Source organism: Trachurus japonicus, chromosome 22 (assembly GCF_045865225.1).
Source record: "Trachurus japonicus isolate A0001 chromosome 22, Traja_1.0".
In the NCBI taxonomy this organism is placed as follows: domain Eukaryota; kingdom Metazoa; phylum Chordata; class Actinopteri; order Carangiformes; family Carangidae; genus Trachurus; species Trachurus japonicus.
This window is the reverse complement of record NC_140928.1, coordinates 30,482,327-30,488,931: the sequence shown is the minus strand read 5'-3', so window position 1 is coordinate 30,488,931 and position 6,605 is coordinate 30,482,327.

Sequence of the window (6,605 nt, the reverse complement as noted above, 5' to 3'; positions counted from 1 at the left end):
GACAATGCTGAAATTACACTTTACACAGAGAAAGTAAAACTGGAAAAGGTAAATTGTTATTTAGAAAGCTGCCCAAGGAAATAAAACTGTTACCATAAAAATGAAACAGCTGTAGCTAATGCAGTATTTTACATCAAATGCTGCAGGTGTTTTCACCTCGAGTCTCTCTCTCTCTTGGCATGATGAGTTCTTCAGTGAAGATCAGAATGAGGGCAGCTGTTGATTGTGCTGGGCAGGCGTCTCAGCTGCTGTAATCCCATCAGAAAATGGTTTCTAAAAAAAAAAAAGGTGTCTAGAACTTGTCAGGATCAGGGTGAATGTGGACCCAAATGCAGACTCAAAGTGGTGGGCAACAAAAAAGGTGTTTATTGAATGAAGGCAAACACAAAAAGGAGTCTAGGAAGTCCAACATAAAATAGCAAAGCAACAACAAAAAGGGTCAACGGGCTTAGTCCGGATGAGCACAGAGTAAAAATCACAAAGAACTAAAACAAGAGACCTTAGACATAACAACTCACAGGGAGAAACACAATGAAAGGAACAAGGAGCACGGGGGACAAACACAACGCATGGACAACAGATGAGAACACTGGGGTTATACCTGTCCTACAAGGAAACCAGGCACAGGTGGTGCAGTCAGACACAGGTAAGACTGATGAGGAAAGCACAGGAGGGAGAGCACAGGGAGACACTGAACTTAAAAAAAAAAAAACAGGAAGTAAAGGGGACGAAAGACACAGACCATGACAGAACTTCAACCATTGCTGTCTTTATAATAAACCAAAACTTCAGTTCAGACTGCAGTGAGTCGCTATCAGAAATAGCTGGGGCTAGTTAAGTTAGCTTGCTAACTTCAGTAGAAGAAAAAACATGATAGAGATAAGAATGGACATTGGTGATTCTATCCTCCGGTGACTAAAGGAATTTAGTGATGTTGAATGTTGAGCAGTTGCTAATCTTGCCAACATAGTAATTAGCAAAACTACAAATAGCTGATTTGATGACATGAATATTCATTTGTTGATATATTTAGTAGGTATTATTGGCATGTAAACATTGTCCTTCTGAGGACAGTGGGATGTTGCTTTTGATTATAAAGTCAAGTACGCTACTGAAAAAACAGTTATTCCAGCCTGCTAATGGCACTATAACTTGTGGAACAGGGGGGGTCTCTCATTCAGAAACAGTAAGGGTGGTGTTGGGTGATCTTATGAAGCATGGGCTCATGGGAGTTGTCCTCACCACCCTCAAGAACTTTGGAATCTCCTCAGCACCAGTGGTTCAGGAAATCAGACAGACAGAGCCAGTGATATACATATACTGTAATAAATCAGACAGTTTCACACTTAAAGCCAGTATTTCACCGAGACTGTTCATCAGACAGAGGTGTCAGGGGAGGGTCAGGATGGAAACTTAATTATCCATGCATATTAACACTGAATAAAGTGTCAATGATAAAGTTCTTCAGCAAAAACAGGACAAGACATCTCCAGCAGCTGGGAGCTGGGCTGTCAAAAATTTACTCAACTTTTCTCCCTGATCACTTAAGATGCAAGTCTGATGTCTAAACTCCAAAAGACAAATGTAAAAAGGTAAAAAAAAAAAAAAAAGAATCTTGAAAAGTCAATCTTGATCTTCTTGTAGGCAACCATTACACTAACACATGCACACATACAGTATTATGACATCATTAATAGTCAACTAGATGAAATTTACTGTTACCGTGATCATGTATTTCTGAATGGCTGGAAACATTTCAGCTGAGGCCAACCAGTCGGTGGATAAATTATATCCAATGCTTGTATCTTTGGATCAAAACTCATGGTCTAGACTGTCAAACTTGCAGCCTCATTAGCAAATAGCACCTCAGGAAACAGAAAAGAGACATAAACATAAAGTTTATACTCATTACTGCCAGGCTTCATGCTTTCACAGCTGTTGGTCTTATCAAACTCAACATGATCAGCTGTCTGATGTGGACACGCCAGACTGTAGAGAGTGGATCAGATGCAGCCACGGAGATTCAGGCAAATTCATTCCTCACTTTTTTCAGACATTTGTTTTGTGTTTGGCTGTTGACTGAGATCTCTCTCCCTGTCTCTGCTTGCCTCTTCCTGTCTGCTGTCACACACGCATTCACAGAGTCAACACCATGAGCTCACAGAGCGAGCAAGCATAATAAAGATAAGTGAGAGTCACTCTTTCTCTCTGTCAGTCATACAAGACATGAAAATGACTGGCCTCATTTTAACAAGACTGTGGTGAATTGAACATTTTCAAATTGAAGCTGCAGATATCACATAGAATCTATTTTTTTTTAACCTATTGTTTTCTTCTTCTTCCTCTTCTTCCTATAATCCTACTTCCCATACATGAAAAATCACCAAACTTTGCACAAAGGTCCAGTCCTACTGTTATGCGGATGATACGCAACTCTACTTGTCCATGGAGCCAGATGACAGAAGCCGCCTCATCAATCTGCAAGACTGTCTGAAAGACATTAGATCCTGGATGTCCTCTAACTTCTTGCTACTGAATTCAGTTAAAACTGAGGTCATTGTGCTTGGACCTAAACATCTCAGGGACACGTTCTCTAATCAGATCGCTACTCTAGATGGCATCACCCTGACCCCGAGTACAACCGCGAGGAACCTTGGAGTCATTTTTGACCAGGACCTTTAGCTCCCACATAAAACACGTGACTAGGACGGTGTTGGGTAAAAAAAGGAAAAGCACTGAGCTCTGATACAGCAGAGAGAGACAGAGAAGGGAGGGGTGAGCATGAGGAAACCAAGAGAGTGCTGAGGAAGCAAGGGAGGAGTGGTCAGAGTGTGCGCATGCGTGGGAGTGCATCATCAGGGTGTGCGCATGCGTGGGAGTGCATCGTAAGTTTGGTGTCTAGGTGCCTACAGAGGGAGTCAAGGGGGGTAACGTAGATAACCCCGTCAGCAAGACTGTGTGGCGCCAATGAAGCTGAACTTGGGATGAACCCCAACACGTGCCATAGTAAGACACGTCCATGAAGGCGGGGATTAGCATCGTGCGATGTCGTGTAATTTTAGTTGAACAAATCAGCGGGGCAGATCGTAGTCGAACCATCATCGTCAACCGTCATTTGAATAGAAGGGAGGATCGTAAATAAAAAGCGAAGACAAGGAGATAACAACTTAGTCTGGTCCGGAACAGGCTCGGGTTTATGTCCATTTTTTCTAAGCGGCGTAAACTCTACTGCACCAAAGCTCAGTCTACTCTGATCGCCTTGTGGAGCTATTCTCATACTCTGATGGGATTTTTCTTATAACTTTGATGAACAAATTTTATAACCTTTGAGCATATTCAATACCATTATTTTGTACTAATTACATGTTGGAATAAAAGAGATCCTTGATCGCAACTGGCCCTGTTTTGGATCTTATTTTTCCTCCGACATAATTGGCGAGCTAGCCAGGAGGGATTGCGAGCAGCTGAGGACGTGCCAGGGTGGACAACCTGCAACTCATCACACTTGTGGCCACAAATTAAAGGTAAAGCAGTTAATTTTCTGCTCAAATTTGTGTGACTGAGTGCAGGTCTCCGCCAAGGTAAGATAACTCAGAAAATATAAGCTTGCCCCTAAAGAACCTAGCTGTAAATTGTTGTTAACTCCCAAACCTTAGGTCGTAAATACAACTGACTGAGCTTTGGTGCAGATTCTATGTTGTGTATGTCCCTAACCTCACCGTCTGTATGTTATCAGTTCTGAAACCCATCTGTGTCTGGATGTAAAAAAGTGAAGATAAGTTAGTGCATGTTTGAAGGAAACCATGGTGCGGAGAGAATGAATGAGACAACACTGAATGTGATGATTGGATTGTGGCTATTAGTCTGTTTGGGGTTTTTTGCTGGACTGGCATGGACTGCTTTGCATGCGGCTATGTTAAGATCTGAGTGAAATTCTTCTCACTAATCGAAGTGGCAGCGTGCTATAAATCTAAAATACCAAAGTGGGGGGGAAGTTCCAGGTTAAATTCTGATGATACCGCTCTCAAGACATCGAGAGGTCTGCTAACCTGAATAAGGGAATTTAGAGAAACTCTGATAAGCCAGCTCTCATGGTAAATGAGAGGTCTGTTGAGCAGAGCAGTACAATAGGTACTGAATTTAGAGAAACTCTGATAAGCCAGCTCTCATGGTAAATGAGAGGTCTGTTGAGCAGAGCAGTACAACAGGTACTGAATTTAGAGAAACTCTGATAAGCCAGCTCTCATGGTAAATGAGAGGTCTGTTGAGCAGAGCAGTACAACAGGTACTGAATTTAGAGAAACTCTGATAAGCCAGCTCTCATGGTGATTGAGAGGTCTGTTGAGCAGAGCAGTACAATAGGTGCTGAATGTGAAAATCTCTGATGATCCAGCTCTCATGGTGATTGAGAGGACTGCTGATCAGAGTGTATAGTACGTGAGGTACTAAGTTTAAAATCTCTGAGGATCCCGCTCTCATGGTGATTGGGAGGACTGCTGACCAGAGTGTATAGTACGTGAGGTACTATACTTCGTGCACGGTTGTAAATAGTGTATATATATCTATATGTTAACCAGCTTGTGTAAATTGCATTAATAGTGAGTAGTAATATAGAACTAGACGACGTATATATATACTGTATGTGTGTAGGCCTATGTGTGTGTGAGTGTATGTGTAAATCTGACAAAATAGAGTCATCAGAGAATTTGTATGAACAAACTGAACTAGGATATGCTTTCCTAGGAATACTGACAGGTTTAATGTTCGTAGTGTTTCTTACTGAGGTAATTTGGAGGATGGTTGAAACACAGTAACTGGAGTAAAAAGAGAAAACTGTGGTGAATTGACAGTGCTAACATTAAAGCATTTTTTTTTTAACAAAGAAAGTATAAAATACATCTAGGACAAAAGCACATTTTAAACAGTAATATAGAAAATAAAATTAAGTTAAAATAATAAAACTGACATCTAACATTATTTACTAAATCTGGCATAGTCACAGAAAGAGTTCCCTGAGCTGCTGTGTAAGCGGGCCAACAGAGGCCTGTGGGGGAGTACCAAGATAGTCTGGAAAGTACCATAAATCCACTCTACTCTGTGTACTGCCATCCCTAGGAGAGCTAATTGGGGAACTGATAACGACACACACAAGTTGGACAGAGAGAGAGAGAGAGAGAGAGAGAGAGAGAGAGAGCGAAAAACTTAAAGTTAAACATTTAAATCCAATATAAAAATAATAATAATAAAAACACATGCCACTGTTATCACAATAACATAAAATAAGAAGGAAGAAAAATATTACTGATAAATAAACTATTATAACTAACAATAATAAATAATAAAAATAAAAGACACAATTTAGGCCATCTAAAAGTTAAAACCACAGTAAGTGGCAACAGTAGTGGATAGACAAGGCTCAAATCAAACTAAGTAAACACACTCAACAAACCAAAGCAAATAGAGCCACAGCAAAGATAGTTAAGCATAGGAGCAGAATTGAGGAAAAAGACTATGGGATGTTGATCCCAATGGAGGGAATACAGAGACAGCACCAAAAAACATGAGATGCAAGTTCAAAAAATGTATGGTAAAAAGGCACAGGAGAACGTCTAGAGAGGCACAGTGGCCTACAGCTGGAACCTTCATTGAAAAATGTTGTGATGAAGTGGCAGTCGACATCAAACATTGCACAGCAAAAGACTCCAATGACAACAGAGAATACAAGCAAACAAAAGAGAGAGAAGTGCTGCAGTGGTTTGGACAAGAAGGACTACGGCAACAACGAACCCTGTGTCCACGGCGCCTGTTGATATCACCGATGAGAAAAAATTTCCCTGATGGAGTTGAAACACAGGCAGGGGTTGTGGGAGCAAAAGAAGAAAAAGTTCTGACGACTCCCATGTGGACAATAAACCAAGGGGGCAGTTGTCGTTCTGAGAAGTGAAGCTCACTTCCGCGTTCAAAAAGCTGCAATCCCCTGGGCTGTCGCTGGGGGCTGGCTCCAGAAGGGAGCAACTCCAATTGAGCCCCATGTTAAAATAGCCGATTTTACAGCTTTAAAAAACATATTTACAGCCTGGTACATTTCATTTTTTTGGTCTCAACCGATAGTTTCTACCCCCGCACACACTCTGAGGGGGGTGAATTTTTTTAAACTCTACCGTTTTACTGTTATTAGGTTTAAAGTTCTGGCCAATTAGGGCGCAGAACCGTTGAGTGACAGGTCCGGCGACCGCTGCTACGAGGCCAGTGGGCGGGCTCTCGGCCGGCCAACGGCCGCACCGCTCCAAATATGGCAAGTAGAATCCAACATGGCGCGGTTCAAACCCCCGTAGTAGCGGCACAAAACAGACTCCCCCAAACCAATGGGTGACGTCACGGACGCTACGTCCATTCTTTTTACAGTCTATGCAATAAACTCATCACCGCCACCATATGACCCTGAAGAGCCAATGATCAACAACACCTCAAGAACCCTCTCACCTGAACCAAAGATCACTCCAAAAAACTGACACAAGGATACAGCCTAAGCTCAGCTGGTAGAGCAGAAAAAAAGGGCCATGATGTCACAAACTGATGTAAACAGGACGATACAGCAGCTGGAT